The sequence below is a fragment of the Protopterus annectens genome, chromosome 2.part2 (assembly GCF_019279795.1).
Source record: "Protopterus annectens isolate FY-2018-M chromosome 2.part2, PAN1.0, whole genome shotgun sequence".
Taxonomy (NCBI): domain Eukaryota; kingdom Metazoa; phylum Chordata; order Ceratodontiformes; family Protopteridae; genus Protopterus; species Protopterus annectens.
In genome coordinates this window covers 792013851-792035573 of record NC_056730.1, presented here as the reverse complement: position 1 = coordinate 792035573, position 21723 = coordinate 792013851, and positions in this window count along the sequence as shown.

Here is a 21723-nt window from a genome sequence, read left to right as displayed (position 1 = left end):
AAACCTTGTCATCACAAAAAACAAAACATGTTTGAGGGATAGGTTCCTGACCCAGAGACTCCCCAGACTCTGGAATAGACTGCCCATACATGTCACGCAGAGCACCTCTTTGGCCCTCTTGATGATTGGATGGGAGAAAGGAAATTCACCCCAGGGATCATGTCAGTCGCCCTGCTAGACAGGGGTTCAGGAAAGTAAATAGTGTGGGAAGAAATATCCAGAGAATTGTTATGGCTAGGCTTGTATAGGCCCTAGGGCCGATAGCCTAGTACCAACCTATGAACCTATGAACCTATGAACCTGTGATGCACTATTCAAATAGTATGTTACTGAAAGCGCTGTATATGGATAGAAATACAGACATTTGCCGCAAAATATATGATGAAAATATGACATGTCATTAATTTATAGATTTACCTGCAGCTGAAATTGAACCCATGATACTATGCAAAAACATCAGTCTCTGAACAGGTCAAGCATCTTAGCACACAACATAGGAACTCCTTCAATACATCCATCTGGTAAAGAACTGTTACATTAATTGTATTACAGTACTGCCTTTAGTCTGTCTTTACTCTGTGTTTCCATAGTGGAGCAGATTTAAGCACAATCACTAAAAAGCAACCTGATCATTGCAGAATAAATTTAAATCAGCTTTTGCAATAAAAAGCTAAACAGCATTCACTGTCAGTCAGCTTCATGATTTGGTCTGTTTCTCATAAAACGTCTGGTTTTTTTTGGCATATTTTTAAGAATTGATGTCACTAAATAATGATGGACATTGGAGTTTCAGAACAATATTTTAAAATTATCCCTTTTTTAGGTCTTTTTTACTCCATTATTTGTCTCTGTCCAGAATTCTTGCACTAAAAGGTTGAGAGATATGGTTGCACTATGCCAAACTCTGCACAAATGCCAGGGGCATAAGTTGAAGGCTTTTTCATGGCCATGTGTGTTGTGTGTTGCATTTGAATCTGTTTTTTGACTATATTAAATGTGTAAAAAAGGAATGGATAAGACTGTGGTGAAAATGGGGTTGGCAATGGTAGATGGTAGGACACAGGGGAAAGAATATATGATCTTGCAGGAGGGCAGTAGGAGAGCATCATAGTTATTTGCTTTTTCACAACGGAAATGTACAATTGTACACACAATTTTATGGCTTTGGAGAGTTATCAAACCAGTGGTGTGTGACAATGACAGAATAATGTTGTATGCCATTTGGACCAAATTGTGTCAAGGTGACACACAGAGGCAAAGTGCAGAACTATGTATGGTGTGTAATTTTTTGTTTTTTTGTGGGTCAGGTGCCCTTTTATTTGTATATTTGTTTATTTATTTATTTATTTTTAATTTATTTATTTAGTTTTTGGGGAACAGAGAGAAATGTTGGTAAATGTGCTTAGGAATGAGAGGGTCAGGTTTGTAGAGTAGGTTAGGAAGCATGTGCAGGCATACAGGACATGCAAAACAGACAGGTATGGTGATGGAGACAAAAGGCTGTGGGAGATAATGATTAGTGATAGGTAGGGGACATCTGAGGTGCACCCATGTCTAGCTTGAGAACAGTGAGAATCTAGTCTTGCTCCTCAGAATTGTCATCACTATCACCTGCTGAAGCTCCATAGGTCAGTGGCATTGTCTTTGCAATCTGATACAGGACCTTTTCAAGCTTGACTATATGTGCCCCAAGGCCCCTTTCCATGATATCCCCTCTGATACCCCTGCACTGGCCCAGAAATCAAGGATCCTCAATCCTCACCACTGGCAACAGTGAGGGACTTGCACAATGGGAGGATGACAAGTACACATACATAGTAAAGTACAATTTCCCTTAAGAGCACACAAAGATCACAGTCAGTCTGGAGCTGGTTTCTCCCTCTTTCTCCTGATCCCCAGTAAGACTCCCCACTGGCATAGCTATAGGGTTGAGATCTCAGCAGAGTGGCCAAGCTAAAACCTCCAGCACCCTCTCTGTCCAACCAGTGCTTCATGTCCCTGCCCAAGTATCATAGACACACACACACACACACACACACACACACACACACACACACACACACACACACACACACACGTACACACACACACACACACACACACACACACACACACACACACTTTGAGATTTGATTTATATACAAACACACACATACATACACCTGGGGAAGGCTGGCACACTTTTACTAGCTATGTCCCTTTCTGCCCAGACTATAAGGTAGTACCAACTGCCACTAGCTACCCTTACTTATCAGCTACCATAAGGCCTTTACAAAGGGTGACCAATTCTACTGTGTAATGTTACTATAAATCCAAATGGTAGTTTTGACAAAGACTTGCAAAGCTATTTAGGAGTGGACTATACAGTTTCACCAAATAGATATGCAAGAGTTAAATATCTCTAATTATACCATGACCCCCCATTAATATTCCAAAACATGCTCGACTTATACTAATGGAAAAGGTCCAGTCGCCGGACTTTAAAGCAACGGAGATCTCCGTTGCTTTTGTTGCTTTTGCCTACAACTCTGATGTATGCGTAGGCATGCACAGTGCATCAGAACTAAGGGCAGCAAAGAGGCATTATACAATGTCATTATTTAAGAAAAGTAATTGTTTCTTTATAACAAACCAACCACAATTAAATTATTTAAATATATTTAATAATAAATAATAAAAGAACAAGACAATACTCAGAAAACAAATACAGCTACTTCAGAGTTAAAACTCACAGGAATTATTCTAAAACAACATTGCACGACAGTCTCTCATAAATACAGAAAGCATCTAAACTAATTTTTACTATATTCCTATCTATATCTAAGAGAAATTATTGTACCCTGGTTACTTACTATTAGCAAGGCAAGTGCAGACAATGGTGATGATGGATGTCTCCAGGTCAAAGACAAAATAAAAAATGCATAATCTCTCTCTCTGAGACAGTTCTTAAATTAATATCACATTTTACTGATGGGTTAGCCTGGATGACATCACTTTTTGTTACCTAACTTCAGTTCCCATGCTAAACCAGACACTAATAGAATTTTAACATCTCTGTGTGAGAAATACACATCTCTCAGATGTGCAGCAGTTAGGAAGATATAAAGCAGACAAACACTTTACATTTTAAACCTAGTAATTGCTTTTCTTTTCAGACAACAGAAAAACTTCTAGCTCTAGACATTGTGTCTGCTTGCTGCACTGAAACTAACTTTTATAGCACATCATAAACCACTTAATTTCACCTTATTTTCTTAAAGTGTTGTAAGTTAATCTTCTATGTTCCATCAGGGTATGTTATGGTTACATTCTTGAAGCTCAGTACATAACATATAGTTCTGTATAAATTATGTACCCTACCAAAACCACCACCCTAGATAAAACTTCATTTTCAATAACCAGTCAAAACAATACTATTCTCGAAATAGTTAATAATGCTAAACTACTAGGAGTCCTCACTGATGATCAGCTAAAGTTTGATAACCATTTACAAGTAGATATTAAAAAAACACATAAGAAAATTAACATGCTTTATTGGCACAATCGTTATATTTCTCCCTCCACCAGGGTCATCCTTACTAATGAATATCTTATCCCATCCCTCCTAATGGTGCCTCTGTCCTTACTAACCTGCAATTCTCCCTCAAAACAAAACTTTCCTCTTGCTATAATAAAATATCAAAATTTGCAACAGGCCTCAGATCCACTTCCCACCACTGTATTGCCCTTCATCAACTGAAGTGGCTTGAACTAACCAATTATCTGACCTACATTCAATTAATCCAAGCGCATAAACTTATTTTCAGCCCATCCTTCTTTCACTCCCTTTCCACCACCTTTAAAATGCATAAGCCTGATAGAGTTCTCAGATCTAATTCCCCAAATATAATTGAACTACAAAAACCTGCCTGGCCTCCAGGCAAACAACTAATGTCTTTCTCTCTAGCTCGCAACTAGAATTCTCTCCCTCCTCTCATCCCTACCACCAGCAGTCTCTCTCTTCATTCAAAACTTTACTCCACTCACACCTAACTTCACAATGGGAATGCTCATGCACCCATCCTACATAATCTTCCCACACACTTTTCTTGAACCTAAAATGTTAGTAAATAGCTTGCTATACTTTTACATTTCTATAAAAAAATTATAGGAATTAGCATAAGTTTTAAGAACTGTAGGAATAGTTAAATAGGTTCATAGGTTCATAGGTAGGGTACTAGGCTATCTGCCCAAAGACATTATAAGCCTACACAGAATGTGTTGACTTTTACCGCCACCTTCGATTAGTTCCCTGTGCCTCTCTCCAGCAGAGCCACAGAAGTGATCCCCAGGGTAAACTTTCTATTTCCCATCCACTCATCAAGGTTTCTCTTGAAGAGTGCTAGTGAGGAGTTCTGCCTAATGTAGATTGGAATCTTGTTCCAAAACATAGGAAGTCTCTGGGACAGGAATCTATCCCTCCAGCACATCCTATTTATTGTTGTGGTGAGGTTTAGATCCCTAGAGCGTGTGGCTCGAGGGGGTAAGGTTTTCTTTAGGTGGAGCATGTCCATAAATTCTGGGTTGGACATGGCCTTGTATGTCAGGCAGAGATCATCTCTGAGCAGGCGGTATGCAACTGAGTACAGCTGGAGTTTCTTCAGTTGAGCTGCGTAGGGCATCTGTTTGAAGCCAGTGATTCTCTTGGTGAGGTACTTCTGTGGTCTTTCCAGCTGTTGCAGGTATCTTGTAAGGTACATCCCAAGTGGGCCACATAGAAGGATTTTCTAATCACTTTGGCAATATGATTATCAAAGGAGAGACTACTATCTACTTGGGTCCCCAGATCCCTTATTACATTTTCCGTATTTAGGGGACTACCACCTATGTGGTAGTTTGTAAGTACTTTGTTATTTCCAAAGGGAATAGCTATGCACTTTTTGGCATTTAGCTTGAGGCCATGATTTTGACACCAGGTATCTGTCTCAGTGAGACCCTTTTGGAGGATGCCTGCAACAGCCGGTGAGTCAATTATAGCCCCTAGTTTGCAGTTGTCTGCAAACTTGGTCAGCCATAATCCTCCTGTGCTTGTCTGTACCTCTGAGATGTATATACCGAACAGGAGGGGTCCTAAGACTGAGCCCTGGGGAACGCCACTTGTAACCGGTTTAGAGACAGACCTAGCTCCTGCAACTCTCACCATGTGGTTTCTGTCCGATAGCCAATTGGCAACCCATCTTGTGACATAGGGGTTTATGTTCAGGCCTATGAGCTTGTCTATAATACCAGAATGGGGAATGGTGCCAAAGGCCTTTGCGAGGTCTAGGTAGGCTGTGTGTACCACCTTTCCCTTGTCTATAGCCTTGGTAACTGTCTCAAAGAAGTCCACCAGGTTTAGGAGGCATGATCTGCCCTTAACAAAGCCAAACTGGGTAGGGTCTAGTGTTTGGAGGTTCCCAATGTCTATGTTAATGAGTTCCATGATGAAGCGCTCCATAGCCTTGCAGACCAAGCTAGTCAGGCTTATAGGGCGATAATTCCGGGGGTCTGTTGTGGCTCCACCTTTGTGGAGTGGAATAACCATTGCTGTGCACCACTCTATAGGTACGTAGCCTGTGGAGAGGCTGAGTTTGAACAGTGTGTTTAAGTGAGGGGTTAGTTCATCTTTGAGCTTGTGTAGGACTCAGCTTGGGACACCATCCGGTCCCATTGATGCTGTGTTTTTGGCTTTAGAGAGGGCTATTTTAACCTGAGTTTCTGTGATTTCAGGGGCACTACATTCTTCTGGTATGGTTATAGTCTCTTTTGTGAGCGAGAGGTGGGTGAAGTTTGCATTGAACCTGTCTGCCAGGATGTTGTCAATATTGATTGGTCCATTGTATTTTGTGCCATTCTGCACTAACTCCGAGCAGATCTGAGCATTGCCACTTAGATTCCTGGCATAGCTAAAGAATGCCTTGTGGTTATCTTTGGAGTCTTTGGCAAGTTTTCTTTCAAAGCTCGCCTTGGACGATTTTATAAGGGATCGTAGTTTCTTGCTGATACCGATCAGGGATGTCTTCCCTTCTTGGGATTTTACTCTTTTCTGTACTAGATTCCTCCTTCTATTGTATAGCTTGTTTATGGCAGGGGTCCACCAGACTGGTTTCCTTTTCTTGGAGGAGTGAGTCTTGGTTTTGCTTGGGATAGCACGATCCATGTATTTTTGTAGGTGCCCACAGAATGCAATAGTAAAGGATTTAGCAGCTTGGACAGCATTATCCCTTAGCATGGGTGCTTTGAAACATTCCCCCTCCATCTTAAGTAACATGAAGTTTGCTTTTGAAAAGTTTTTCATGGTGGTTTCCTTGTCCGGGGTCTGGGGCAGAATGTGGATATCCAAAGTGATTTGTTTATGGTCTGATCTAACCAGCAAGGGGTTGACCTCCAGTGTGGAACACTGGTCGCCCATGTTGGTGATGACCAGGTCCAATATGTTGTCACCTCTGGTGGGAGTGTTGACCAGTTGTTACAGAGTGTTTGAGTTTATAAATTCTAGGAAATGTTGGGCAAGGGAGTTAGTACTTGAGTAGTTCTCCCAGTTAATGTTTGGGTGTAGTTGAAATCACCCAATATTAGGGTGTTTGGTAGGTCCTTCATGTTACCCAGTGTTTAAAGAAATGCGGAATTGGGGTCCTGAGACATGGTGGGTGATCTGTAGTAAGCTACAATTTGAATTGCAGTTTTGCCTGTTGTTAGTTACACGTGGATAATCTCTGAAACATTGTGCTGTGCCACTAACCTGGAGGTGTGGGTATCCTTGATGAATATGGATACTCCCCTGACTTTTGTATTTCAGTCCGGGTTCTGTGGCCAAAATGTATGGTATGAATAGTAGCCTGGTAGAGCTGGGGTGCTCTCTGGATCCTTAAACCAGGTTTATGTTTTTGCACATATATCAATTTTCTCCATACTGAGGAGTGCCTCGAGTGCAGGCATTTTGAGGTTTAGACTTCTGGCATTGAGTAGTATTACCCTCAAATATTTGTTACTTGTGCTATTTTTGGTGGTGGGTTTGTCTTTTGAGCCTTGCCTAAAAAAGGCCCTATAGGGGTGGCAAGAGCCGTGGCCAGTATTCGAAAGCCTAGGGGTGACAGTTGCAAGCCATCTCTAGCAAAGTAGTGTGGCTTGTCGAGCATGTCATCCCAGGCAGACAGACTCTGGATCCCCTTTGAATGACACCACAAACTTAGCCAATTGTTGAAACTGATATTTTTTTCTTTATACCGTGTTATGATTCTTGGTGAGGGCAGGATGATATTCAGAGTCAGGGTCATACCGGCCTGGGCTACGTGATCAGAGTGCTCTTCCATGTCTCTTTTCATGTAGTCCAGGGAGGTATGGCTCAGGTCATTCACACCAACATGGACAATGACAGAGTCATATTTGTACTTGTTCTGTAGTGACCTGAGTGCTTGTGTTATGTGGCAGATCCTGGCACCTGATAGGAAGCTAACAGTAACCTTCCCCTTATTTAGCCTAGTGAGTGGGACGTCAGTGTACCTGACTATACAGTGACCTATTACTAGTATGCTGGATATGTGAGTTTGCCTTGAGGGCTGTGATTGCATGGCACACTGGTTTTGTGAAGTATGTGTTTCATGGTTTTTGTTGGGGGGGTTGCTTGGATGTCTGCTTTGGAGGGCTCTGTTGCTTTTGCAGAATTGTATTTAGAGCCTCCGAGTATGTTTTTGTTTATTTATGTGTGTTTTTTGCTGTTGCTGCTTTAATGAGTCTATGTGAGACTGGTGGTGTGATGCCAGTATTTCTCTTCTCTTGACTGTCTGATCTAATCTTGGGTTGAGAGAGCTTAGCCACCAGTTTGGCTGTATAATTGCATCTCTCGCATATATTAGTGTTTGGTGGTAGGAGGAGAGGGTTGTCTGTGTACATGAGGCAGTTGTAACATTGCCTCAAAATGCCCAGATTCACCAGTTAGACTGGAGAGTACACCTGACACTGCCCTTTGGACATGCCTGGATAGGTAGAGTAAACTGTTTTACGGAATGGCTGGCAAGGTTGAATAGAGAGCCTTGTTCTTCTGTAGTGATAGGGTTTATAAGTGCTTGCTTTGAGTTTTGAGCAAGTTCCAGGCTGAGAAATGAATGGCTTGAGTGCATAAATTGAAAGTTTGTCTAGTTCCAAGGGAAAAATTGAAGAGGAGAGTTTGTGTAGCCGGGAATAGTTATACCCTAGCTAACCAGCGCTACCTGACATGCAAAACAGGGCAAATGCATTTTTTATAGCAGGGAAATGAAAGAGATAGAAATTAGCCCAAAATGGCCAATAAACTACTACTTTCTGGGCTGAAACTACTCCTCCAGGGACAGATAGGCTGCTCAAAGCTCCCCTCTCTCACAGGTGAACAGAGAAACTTCCTTCTATCCAAGTAAGGTATGGGCAAACACAGAGGTTTGTAACACAGCCCTGAATTCAGCACTAACCGAAAAACTGGACTATTCTAGCTTAGAAAGGTGGGAAACAAGTATATATATATATATATTTTTTTTTTTTCAGAAAATAAAGCAGATACAATCAAAAAAACACTTTAAATGTGCATAAAAAGATGCTTATTGTTATATATCTCAGTTCAGAGTTGTAGTCAATGCCCCTAGTAATAAAGTAGGAAGAAGCACAAATACAGTAAAAGCAGATGAATAATGTGCAATTTATATATATATATATATATATATATATATATATATATATATATATATATAAAACTATAGAAAATGAACAATCTGATTTAAACAAGTTACCCAATTAACGAGAAGAAAACTCAAAACTGAGCTCTGTTCCAGCAGTCTTCAATCAGACAAGTTCTAACTACACACTCCCGCTACTAGTGTGCAGGGGAACCTTCTCCAAAAAAGATGGCCTGGATCATTGCTCAATTTATACAAACAAAGATAGATTCAGCATGCCTGAATCTGGTCCTATGCTACAGCAACAAGGTGCACAATATTCAGAAAGAACAGTTCGAATAAGCATGCACAATAAGCCTGTGACCAGAAATTCCCAGCTCAGAAGGGCAGAATCCAGCCTCTCCTCCTACAAGAGTGCAGACCACAAACCTTCTTAATGTAGAATAACTGGTCTGAAGCCCAAGTACTTAAACCAGAACTAATACACTTTTAGAAAAGCAGACACTGAGCTTTCAATCAGCAATTCCCAGCTTAGAAGGATGTAAGCTACCTGTCCTGCCACAACAGTGGAGACCACAAACCTTCTTAATGTAAAACAGCCGGTATGAAGCCCAAGTGCTTAAACCAAAAGACTTAGAATAACATCTACAATTTAATCAGGCTACTACCAAGCAGCAAAAAGTGAATCAAAATAAATACAATTGAGTACTTTTAAGAAGAGGCAAAAGCAAAATAAAGAAGGAGGAAACACAAATACAGCAAAAGAAAAATATATATGTTTTTGTTAGTAAAGTGCAAGGAGAGAGAAAGGAAGAACCTAAGTGGGTTGGCCTTTTCAAATCTTCTCTCTGTATTATGTAGAGTGAACACTAGACTCAGAATATGATCACACTGTATTAGGTTAAGTGAGCAAATGAGATGGATTCAGGAGGAGTGTTCAAATACAGACTTACAGGAAGGGCGGGCAATTCCAGAGCCACCAACACTAACACCAAAACAAGAACAGGGAGGTTGAGCGGGGACAAACAAGAAGAAGAATAAGTATAGTTGTACAGATTACAGAGATATTAAATCAAAATGCAGACAAAAATGAGAATAAACACTTATATTTTCTCAATGTCACAGCTGGCAGTAGGTCAAGCTCTCTGCAGCACCCTGAGCAACAGGTATATTTGATTTAAAACACAGGACAGAACCAAACAATACAGATGCAGGAATACTTTGGCCAGATTAAACTAGTTCTGAAAACTTACTGCCACTACGAATACAGACAAGGCTTCCAGACAAAGGATTTCACTACACCTGAGGTCAACACTAAGAGAATATACAGCTATAACACACAAGAAGAGGAATAAGTGCAGTTGTACAGATTACAGAGATATTAAATCAAAATGCAGACAAAAATGAGAATAAACACTTATCTTTTCTTAACATCACAGCTGGCAGTAGGTCAATCTCTCTGCAGCAGCATGAGCAACAGGTATATCTGATTTAAAACACAGGACAGAAACCCAGGACTTAAGTAATAAACTGCAGGAATCAGCATAACTCTTAAGAACTTAATTGTGTGTAAAAAAAATTATATTACATTATATTGATCTGTTGTCTCTAATATCAACTTTACCCCTTTTTTATTACTTAATTTGTGTACTTTGTATTTCTTACAATTCACTCCTGAGTTGTAATCTGTAATTTGTAATGTTTTTCTGCAGTTTTTCTCCCCAGGACTCCATTGAAAATGGGCTCCTTGCAGCCCAATGGACTATCCTGCCAAACAAACTGCAAATAAATAAATAAAAGAAATGTCAATATTCAAAAATGGCATAGAATTATTTATATAATTCCAGATAGCTGGGCTGGCAGTGTCACATCCCCCACCAGCCCTGTCAGCTCCTGCTGGATGACAAATTCACCATCTACACTGGTACTGTTCCTGGAGTATACCACTTCACTTGCAGCTGGGGCAATGCTGCCTCATGCAAGTGGAGTAGATAGGGGAGTGTTTGGGGAAGCAAGACTGATAGGTTGCTAGCTTAAAGTGCTTTGTGCCTGTGCTTTTATCTGTGGAGGTATGGCGGGATGAGACACAATGGTTGGTCTAGCTCTCTGTGCTGCAATTTATTTTTCAGTAGCAAGGTATGCACACACCAGCGTGTTAATGAATTATACACCCCCCCAAAAAAAGACAGCGTGGGGAAGAGAAAAAAGAGATAATTAAATACATGACATGTGACATCACAATATTTTTTCAAGAAAGTTTTTTTGACAATACATAATCATGAATGTTGCTGTTGTATACCTTTCCCATATCCATATATGATGGAAAGGTATAAACAAATCTCACTTCTATGATATAAGCAAGGGAAGCCTTTATTTTCCTGTAATGGATAGGATATATGCATTCAAATGTAATAACTGCAATTACTATGACTGAATTCTTCCTGACATATTATTTCTGTTAATATTTTACAAGTACTTATCCAGTAATAAAAAAGAATTGCTACTTCTGAGTATTAAACTCACACAAATTTAATCTGGTGTTCTCATTGCGTAATGCAAGCAGTAAGAGTTAGTGGAGAAGGCATGCATGCTTGACTTCAGGTCTGAAGTATGCATGATCAAGATGCAGTGGCTGAGAGAATGAATGAAATAAAACTTCTGCCTTGAATGATTATCTGAGCCATACTTAGCCTGCGCCTCTCTGAGGTAAGTTAATGTCTCCTGGCATGCCTTACGGTTTGCAGCTATTTCCAATGCAGCTGTACAGTACAAAAAGAAAATAAATATGTATGAAATCATAATGAGTAACTGCATTGGCTGTCTACATCATAGACAGTTTGTAGGTCAGTATACTTACACAACTGAGGGGTGTTTGGTCCTAATTCAGCATCCCATCAGCTTAGCAAGTTGCACTTGGGCTTCTTAAGGTCATTATGGTGGTGATGACATCGATCCCCAGTGCATGGAATGTCATTTGCATTGGAGATGGCCCTGGCTGAGCTAGTCCAAGCCTCAGCCTTATACGGAGACCCAATATATTTGCCCTGCAGCAGCCCACAGCTATAGTGCTTCACAAGGAGTGCCACAAATATTCTGGACTCCTCAAAACCCTACTTTTGTGCTCTAAATTTAGCAACATTGTCACCCTCACTAGCCATGTCTGCAAAAGTCAAGCTAACAAAATATGTCTGAATTGGTGCACAATTCAGATCTCATGGGTAACTGGTTGTGCACAAGGATGCATAGCCTTGCCAACTGCATTTGCACAATTGAAAGCAGACGAATGCCTTGGCAGATAGAATGGCTCTACTTACATCAGATAGCAATAAAGGCGAGAAACATGGCATTGAACTTTGCCATGTTTGATGCTTGGCCTATTTACAACACGTTCCAGTGTTCAACAATGGAAATCTTAATGGCATGACTTTTATTCCTTGCAGTTTGGAAGGAGAAAGAGATGAATTGTGACATATTGTGATGTTAGGACTTACACAATGTTCAAACATTGTTGTACAAGCTAGGAATTGATCCCATAGGATAAAGTATGCCAAAGCTGAAATTTAGCTTATTAATTGACATCTCCACAGGAGAACTACTTCTTAAATATGGAAATTACACTTATACTAATTTCAGAATGAATGAAGATACACTTCAGAGAGGCCTGTATGTGTGGGATTGTAATTACTCCTGGGAAGGCATTCCTACACAAAAGTCTGCATTTATGTTTGCAAATAGATTTCAGATATATGGAGTTGAATGAGCTGAGTAATACACATTGGGGTATGTTAAATACATACTGTAGTTCACAAGACATACCTGTCCTAAACACATAGTTGGGATATGTGATAAGTCATGATGATTATAATGAAACGTTTGTGCCCATCATGCATTTACAAGTGAATTTTTAATTAAATATTTTCTTTGCCATGTTTAAGAAATTGAACACACATTAACTTGAGGTGAAGCATTAATGATATATACTAAATAGATAAGTTTACTTATGCCAGTATTATTAATACATTGCTTGGAAGAAATATGCTGAACATTATCATTTTTTATTTTTATAGTCCTAATCAAAATGTTGTGAGTAATGGGATTCTTACACCCTTTGAAAATGTATCTTTTAGCTGGATGTGAACCATTAATCAGCTGTGTTCTTTATCAAAACTCACTGCACTTACATCTTGTGCTACATAGGTAGGTGTATGACAAGTGCTTTTTCTCAATTCAGTGCTGTCCAAAGTGGGTAGGAAAGCCTAATATTATGAGGCATGTTTGCACTACATAAGGCAGCCTAAACTCGATATTTCACTTTTTTCCCTAGGTAGTGAATTGTGTTTATGCATAACCAAGTTGAGAACAAATGCAGATTGAAAAAAAAATGCATATTGGGAGGAAAAAGTGAAATGTGATCTCTAAACAAGATTTGAAAAATGCATCATTTGCATTATTTTTCTAAATTCCCATCAGTTGCACCATATGTTACAAGTAAAGTTAACTGACAAGTGTATTTTCTTCAGTGATGACTATCCAGAGTGCTGCCAACCACTCAATGTCACCAGCCATGTTTGTGCTTTATAAGGCAGCCTGAACTAAGTTTTTCAGTCTTTTCCTTAGGTAGTGAATTGTGTTTGTGCACAGCCAAATTGAGAGCAAATGTAGATTAAAAAAATACATATTAGGAAGAAATGAATGTTATCTCTGAACAGGATTTGAAAAATGCATCATTTGCCTTATTTTTTTCAATTCCAATCAGTTGCACCTTATGCTACAGATACAATTACCTGACAAGTATATTTTATTCACTGATTACTAATCAGAGTGATGCCAGCCATGCCATTCCACCAGATATGCTTGCACTTCATAAGGCAGCCTAAACTAAATGTTTAACCTTTTTACTTAGGTAATGAACTGCGGTTTCACACTGTCTAGTGAAAAGCAAATGCAATTTTAAAAAATGTAAATATTGGGAAAAAGTGAAATATGATCAAACAATGAATCATATACCTAATTCATTCAATTCACTTCATTTAAACCATGTGCCACAGATCTGGTTATCTGCCAGGTAAACTCTCTTGAATAATTACTATCCATGGTGCTGAGGAGCCCACATAGACCCCAAGCATATTTACTCTACATAAGGCAGCCTAAACTACATTTTCACAGTTTTCCTTAGGCAGTCAGCCATGTTTTTATGCTGCTTAGCGGAGAGCAAATGAAAAAGGAATTAGAAGAAAATATATTAGACAGAAAAAAACTGACAGTAAATGAAATGGGTATATCTAAAACATGGCCAGATCAAGAAGTGCATTCAAGTAACACATTCACCTCTCACATCTCAGTGTAACATAAGAAATTTACTTTGTGAAATACATTCTCAGACTAGAAGTTAATGACAAATAATTTAAAAGTGGACAGACAAAAGCTCACATGTTGTTAACAGTAGGGGCAAAAGCTGCTTTTTTTAAACATCAGCACAACAGTATCACAAAATGTGCTTAAACTTGTATTCAGACCACCCTATGTAAAATTATCAGTTAAGTGGATTCAAACCACACATCATATGTCCTTTTCTCTAAACTCATTGCACTTACACTTTGTGCCACGGAGAAAGCTACCTGACAGGTGTATTTCCTTCACTGAATATTATGCAGATTGCTGATGGCCAGGCAATAATGTCTGGCTTATGTGTGCTATATCTGGCAGACTAATGTAAAATTTTCATTTTTTTTGTTTAAGCCATATAAGTACATTTCACACTGCCAAGTGTCAAGCAAATGCAGAAGGCAATATTTATCAAAAGTATTTGTGCAATATTTTTGGGATAACAATTTAAAGGAACATGAAATGAATCACAGTGTATATATACATATATATATATATATATATATATATATATATATATATATATATATATATATATATGTATATATATATATATATATATATAGAGAGCAATGAGCAACAGTACTATTGTATTTATTAGGACTTTAGCTGCTTCCATGGGAATGAGGAAGAGTACAGGGAACAGCAGAAATGTTTTCATTGTTCACACAGCAAGCGCAATTAATATTGGCATCATTTCAAAGGACTTATATCCCTGTCACTTTTAGTCAGTACCGACCTTACTTGAGTTTCCCATACCAACATATTCATACACCAACATGTGTCAATACTTATTATGACCTTCTACAGTAAAATCATCTGTGAACAGGTTTCAGATTCTCCATCACCTGTACTGTTTCTCTATGCTCAATACCTTTACACATTCTACCACAGAGATAGGAGTGTGACAACTTGAATTCCTTCAATCAGTAATGTCCAGACTTTTGAGGAAACCTCAACAATGCCAGTCATTATTGTATTGTTGATAGGGGTGGGAACCCTATATGATGATTCATTTTAATGTGGATCTTTCACTGGGAGTAGGATCACTACATGATTCCTTTTAATGTGAATCTTTCACTGGGGGTAGGATCACTACGTGATTCCTTTTAATGTGAATCTTTCACTGGAGGTAGGATCACTACATGATTCCTTTTAATGTGAATCTTTCACTGGGGATAGGATCACTACATGATTCGTTTTAATGTGAATCTTTCACTGGGGTTAGGATCATTATGTGATTCCTTTTAATGTGGATCTTTCATTGGAGGTAGGATCACTGCATGATTTCTTTTAATGTGGATCTTTCACTGGTGGTCGGTTCACTACATAATTCATTTTACTGTGGATCTTTCACTAGGAATAGGATCACTACATGATTCCTTTTAATGTGGATCTTTCACTGGGAATATAATCACTACATGATTCCTTTTAATGTGTATCTTTCACTGATTATGACATATGAGATTGAATTGGTTCATTGTTGGAATTTTCATAATATAGTAGCACTTTGATTGTATTAATGGATGAACACTTTTGGAGATCAGTACAGAAGACCCATTTTATCTCTTTACTAGCTATAAAATGCTTGTCACTGGAATACTGGTCATGTTTGTGTTTATGCCTGTTAGACATTGTGTTTCCAAATGAGTGGTAATTTCATGAGTTTTACTAACTGCAGTAGCACAGGTGAAGGTTTGTGCTGTCATGTGGACAAAATCCCTGCTTAAGGAAAGACTTAATTTGGATACTCATAATGTGGTATACCACTTCAAAATCTCAGGAAAGAAGACATTGTTCTGGAACTGTAAAATATGCACCATATCAAATCACGGGTCTATACTCATATGAATGGCTCATAGGCTGTGCAAGGATTTTGTAAGCTGACAATGTGAGGAGGCTGTGCAATATTTTATTGAAAAGGTTGTCAGAGTTATGCTTTCTCCCCCAACTGTGCAATCATTATTCATTCAATGTGTAGTTGTAGATTGTTAAGGTTTCTGCTGGTAAAGTTTAATCATATCAACCACAATGAAGTTAAGGATGTTGTTTCTTTTTTGTATCCAATACAATGTGTCAGGAATCCAGAATTATAAGGTTTGTAAAACTACACTTTGATGCCTTTGTTCCAGTACATTTCCAAATGGTTAAGTCTTCCTTAAGGATGGAAACTAGTTCAGCTATTTTCAAAAAAGCCTTTACTTCTGTAACTTCAATAAACATTTTACTTCACTCTTTCTATAACTTTTTTTTTGTAGAGCAGGGTTATAGAGCAGAGTTATGGGGAAAGTTGTCTACTCACACTTATGTCTCTAACCATTCAGGTTTTAAATCTCAACTGAAAACTGCAACTCCCCCTGTTCAAGTTCTTGTTGAGCATCTCATAGCCAGAGATCAACTGTTTTATGAGTTCTTGTAAAATTTGGGACAGTTGATCAAGGTGTTTTGTTTGCCTATCTCCCACACCTGCTGTGATTCAAGTTATTTCTTACTGATCTGATTCACCGCTTATCCCATCACACTCAGAGGGTGGTGACTAGTATGAATTTCTCCAGCTGTGATCACCTCATATGTAGGATGCCTCAAGGTTTGAGCCTGGTTCTCTTGCTGTTTACAGTGTGTATGCTGCAATGGAAAAATGTCATACAATAGACACACGTGTTATTTTAAATATTTGTGTTTGCTAACTAGGTAGCTGAACCAGTACTTGGATATTTTTGACCTTTTTCAGCCACAACCCAGGTGCTTATAGCACAAAATTCTATATATGCCACATAGTTCATTTCATAGCACAGAAATATGTAAAAGTAAAATTTTCATTTAGAATATTACAAACAAGTCCAATTGTTCAAGTTTTGACACAGAATCGATAAATTAATTTACAAGTTATGTAGGTCATTGCTAAAGAGTTTACAAAATGTTCTTCAGAAGTACAATCATGCTTGAGGATTTTTACAGTGAGATGATGCAATCTAATGTCCATTTAAGTTTGTGGTAGAACATGATTATAGTTAACTAAGAATTAAGAGTTAGTAAGAATCACCGCTGTACTGGTGATATTCATATGTAACTTTCCAAAACAGCAAAAGTCAAATTGTACTGATGGAAGAGATTGCTTGTATGGCATCCTTCCACTGACTGGAAGTAGTCACTTTAAACTGACCCTACAATAACTGAGATAATGCTGGATAATTTTCCCATACACATTTCCCATATTATCTACTGTGTTTCTTAATTATTGGAATTTGTACACTATGTGAATGAGCTGGGTGTTTTCCTTCACAGCAGACTGACACTTTGACCTGACAACCAGATGATGGTTGTAGCCTGGGTATCTTTTTTCTCTGTAATGTCTATATCCCTCCTGAAAGACATTAGTCTTATCATCAGTTGAATGTCTTCTGCTTGTTTCCTGTATAAATATCTGGCAGAATTCTACTTGTCTGCATACTTGTATTCTTATGAAATCAACTACCTTTACTGATACTGGAGTGCAATACCAAGGCCTCATTCCAAAAGTTCCACAAATGTGCTTTCCTTAAGATGGTTCTACCTAATTCCACTTAGAAAGGCTGCCTTAAATGTTTATACTTTTTACAGTGTCTTGTTCTGCTGTTATACTGTGGTTTCTCATAGTCTCGTTTGTTTGCTATGCTTGTATCCTGTGAAATTTCTTAACTTCACTGCTGCTTAACTGTTTTGACATTATACAGGGATGTTAGGCTTAAATACATTGAAGATTTGAAAATTAAAGGTTAGTCCTGTTACTACTGCCTGAAAGATGACCAAAATTAAACTGGGTAGGTGTGATGTTCAACGTGAGACTGATTAATTCTTTTAGTAGGCTGTCTGTGGTGATATTTTACTTAATGTCTGCTGAGTATATGTTGTCAGTTAATTCCAAGCATTAGCCATGCCTGGATACTTGTTTATGATATCCCTGATAAGATGAAACTAGAGACTAAAACAATCACTTCCATCTGTTATTACTGCATAGCAAGAGGTCATCCCAAACAACCTAGGTATCAGAAGTAAAATAAAAATGAGAAAAAAAAGTCTCATCAATAGAGGAACAAAACAGATATGAACTTATTTCTTTGAACCTTGGCTCATGACCCTTGTGTAAAACCCCAGAATTGTGACAGAAATATGCACTGCCAAAAACATATATATAGCATTGTTGAACATGTGTTTGGACTGATGAAATCATGGATTCTTTTCCTGCATGCATCTGCTGAGCTTAGATAATACTCCTGAGACAACCAGCAAGATGATTTTGGTACATATTATGCTGTATAACATAATTACAAATAAGTAGGATTGATATCCTGACTATATGGCTGTATTATACATTCTGTACGCCACCCCAGCAGCAAGCAGATGGGCAGAAAAGATATGAGGACCTGGATGATGTGTGTTCAAGTGACTGGAGTAACCCATAGTGATAATTTATATTTAAACTATTCATTAGTTTTTGAAGAAAAAATGTACATAGAAATTGTGCATTTGAATGTATACCTTTATAAATAAGAGAGCACATATGTTATATTTGTAGGGCTGTAGATGGTTATGTCAAATTTCTCTCCATAAGGGGTTTCAAGAGTTTGATTTTGGTAAGTAGGTAGGTTAGGATTTTCAGAATTCCCCTAGTATTATTAATTAGTTAATTCAGAGACTGAAAATCACTGTAAAATGGCCTGCTAACATGGCATGGTAAAGCCTCACTAACAGCACATTAGATGTAGCTGTAGCCACTAAAGCATTTGGTTGACTAGTTTGAACATATGAAACAATTCTGTTGTCACATATAAATACACTCAGGTAACATGCATACTTTTCTGTCATGCCTCTGATATCTGATACCACTGACAGGAAAAAATACTCAGCAAATTTCAGCTGTCAACCTACAAAAAACAATCAGGAATCCAACGTACAGTGTTGTGCACATCAAATGTGAACAAAATGGTTATAATGATGCAATCTTTATAAATGTTTATGCAGTTTTTGTACATAGACAAATGAGTTGTCATTGTGTCAATGTATGTGAATCACTGATTTCTGTTTTTGTATACCAGATCCTTCTCATGTAAATGATAACTTTATCACATTCACAGCACAGTAGCTACAAATATGTGTGTTGTACAACTATGCAGTGAATGCGTATGCAAAATATGACACTCAAACTTTCATTCACATGCTGCTATCTGCCATTTTGCTTTACCATCCTGCTTTGAATGCCCTGTTAGGCACAGATAGCTTGTAACACCTCAAGGCATAGGGGTCCTATGTGGTGTGTAAGGGAGACAAAGATATTTTTCTTTATTTGCTTTGCAGACACCACAAGCAGCAGTTACTGGGTCATTATGTTGAATGCTCCAAGAAAGTAGGAGCCTTGTACCACCTGGCAAGAAGCTGTCTAGAGCTGCAAGTAGTCCATGGTCTGTACAGTAATGCATACTATTTTAGGATGATATTACCTGACACGCCTGACTTGCTGAAAAAGTCAAAAGCAGTAGTATAAAAAAGTGCCTTGAGATGTATTGTAATTTTTTAAATGTCTTCCTGTTAAATACATTCTGCTCAGTTAGAACATTTTACAATGTAAACTTTCCTCCTTCACACGATGATGAAGAGATATGTCTCAACCAGGTGGACTGTCAAAGAAGGATGGAGAGGCTACATTTGAGAACTGGTGCATAGGATCGATGTGTACTATAAAGTTGACTACTTTCATGATGTCACATTTATGGCAACTTCTTTATTATTTCTCCTCATGCAGGGACACCTGATAATGAAGAGGAGATCTAGACACCATTGGCATTATCTCTAACTAATATGGCTTGTGGTGAGTATGAAGCTGAAGATGTGGTTGCTTTGCCAGGTGGGATGAACACCCCTCTCAAGTAGGCATCCATATCCCATCTCTTGTGAATGATCCAGAACTGTATCAGTTTGCTGAGTAGGGAGCATCTTGGCTTAATCAAGTCCCTCCAGACGTGAACAGCAGATTTATATACCTATCTGTCTATCTATCTATCTATCTATCTATCTATCTATCTATCTATCTATGACTTATCTTCCTGTCTGTCTGTCTATCTACCTATCGGTCTGCCTATCTATCTATCTATCTATCTATCTATCTATCTATCTATCTATCTATCTATCTATATATCTCTCAATTTAACTTTGTTAACTAGGTAAGTGAACTGTTCCAAGCATTGTTTTTACACACAATTCAGGCTAAGGCTCACCAGCATCATTTCAAACAATGTTTTCAAACAAATTATCTTCCAGGTTACATTTCAACTTAATGTGTACTCAGGTTACATTACAACCACCTTTTACTACAATAACAGCTGCAGTTGAGCTTTTACATGAACGTTATTTACACAAATAATTCAGTATACACAAGGATTGTAGCACTACTTGTTTATATATTTACAGTTCTTGCATAGTTCTTATTATGTATCATTATAGTTGCACTTTTTGCTGAACTATTATGATTTACACACCAATTCTCTTGATCTCCCCTGGTTTCGTACAACAACTGCACTTATATAATTTCAAGAATGTTTAAGAGAAAGTACATTTGTTAGCTTTTTGTGTTTTCTCAGTCAAAGTATTCTGTGGTAAAGTGAAAGTTGTGTAAAAGACTTTCTGCTACTGCATTAATATATGGGGTCTTTGTAGTTGTAGTATGCCTTATCTTCTTAGGATATACTTTGGCTTCTGATTGGCGGTGTTTTTTAAATGTGGGTAATAGATTCTTTTTAATAGAGTGAGGTTAGAGCATTTAGTGAAAACTGTGTTCTTGCCTCAACTGATAACCCTTTGTTTTCTATACTGTATCACAGTGGTATTCACTATATACAGTAAATGGATGAATATGAGTATGTTGTTCTCAGCTATTTTGAAGGGTAGCAATAGTTTGTTGGGAATTTAGACAGATTAGTACTAAAACTGAAGACATGGAATGCAGACATTCTGGATTTTGATTCTTGAGCTTGAACATTAAGCAGGTGCAGCTGAGGGTATGGCTATTTCTTCTGAACGTACCACACAACTTTTTTGCTCAAGGGGTGGGTGGGTAACAGCTGAAAATCAGGGACAATACACACACACACACACATATATATATATATATATATATATATATATATATATATATATCCTGAATTCTTGTATAATCTTGAGGTATAAGAGTCACCATAATTTTTGAATTTGGAAAAAGTGTGGAAGGATGGGTTTACTATCAAATGTTTGAAACTCACCTTACCATCATTCATAAGGTCAGGGGTAAAGGAGCAAAAGTTTAAAATTGCGAGTGGAAATCCTGTTGCCTCTGAAACATCAACAAGTAGCTTGCATTCACAGTTTTGAATGTTGCTCTTTACTATTGTATTGCACTACAGTGGGGATCATGAAAAGTACCCTTTTCTTCACTGTAGTTTGATCTCAAGGTTAGAATATATAACTGGCAGGGCATGTAGAGAGTGCAGAGGTTCTTGAACCCCTGCAAAATGTTGATAATATGTCTCCAGACATCCAGGTGAGTTGGGTAATGTCAGTAATGTCCAATTTGACATACTAACACTACCACATTCAGAGATGTGATCGAACAGTGTGCACATTTTCATAGTTTCAGTTCGAGTAAGTCATTACTCGCAAAACTGAT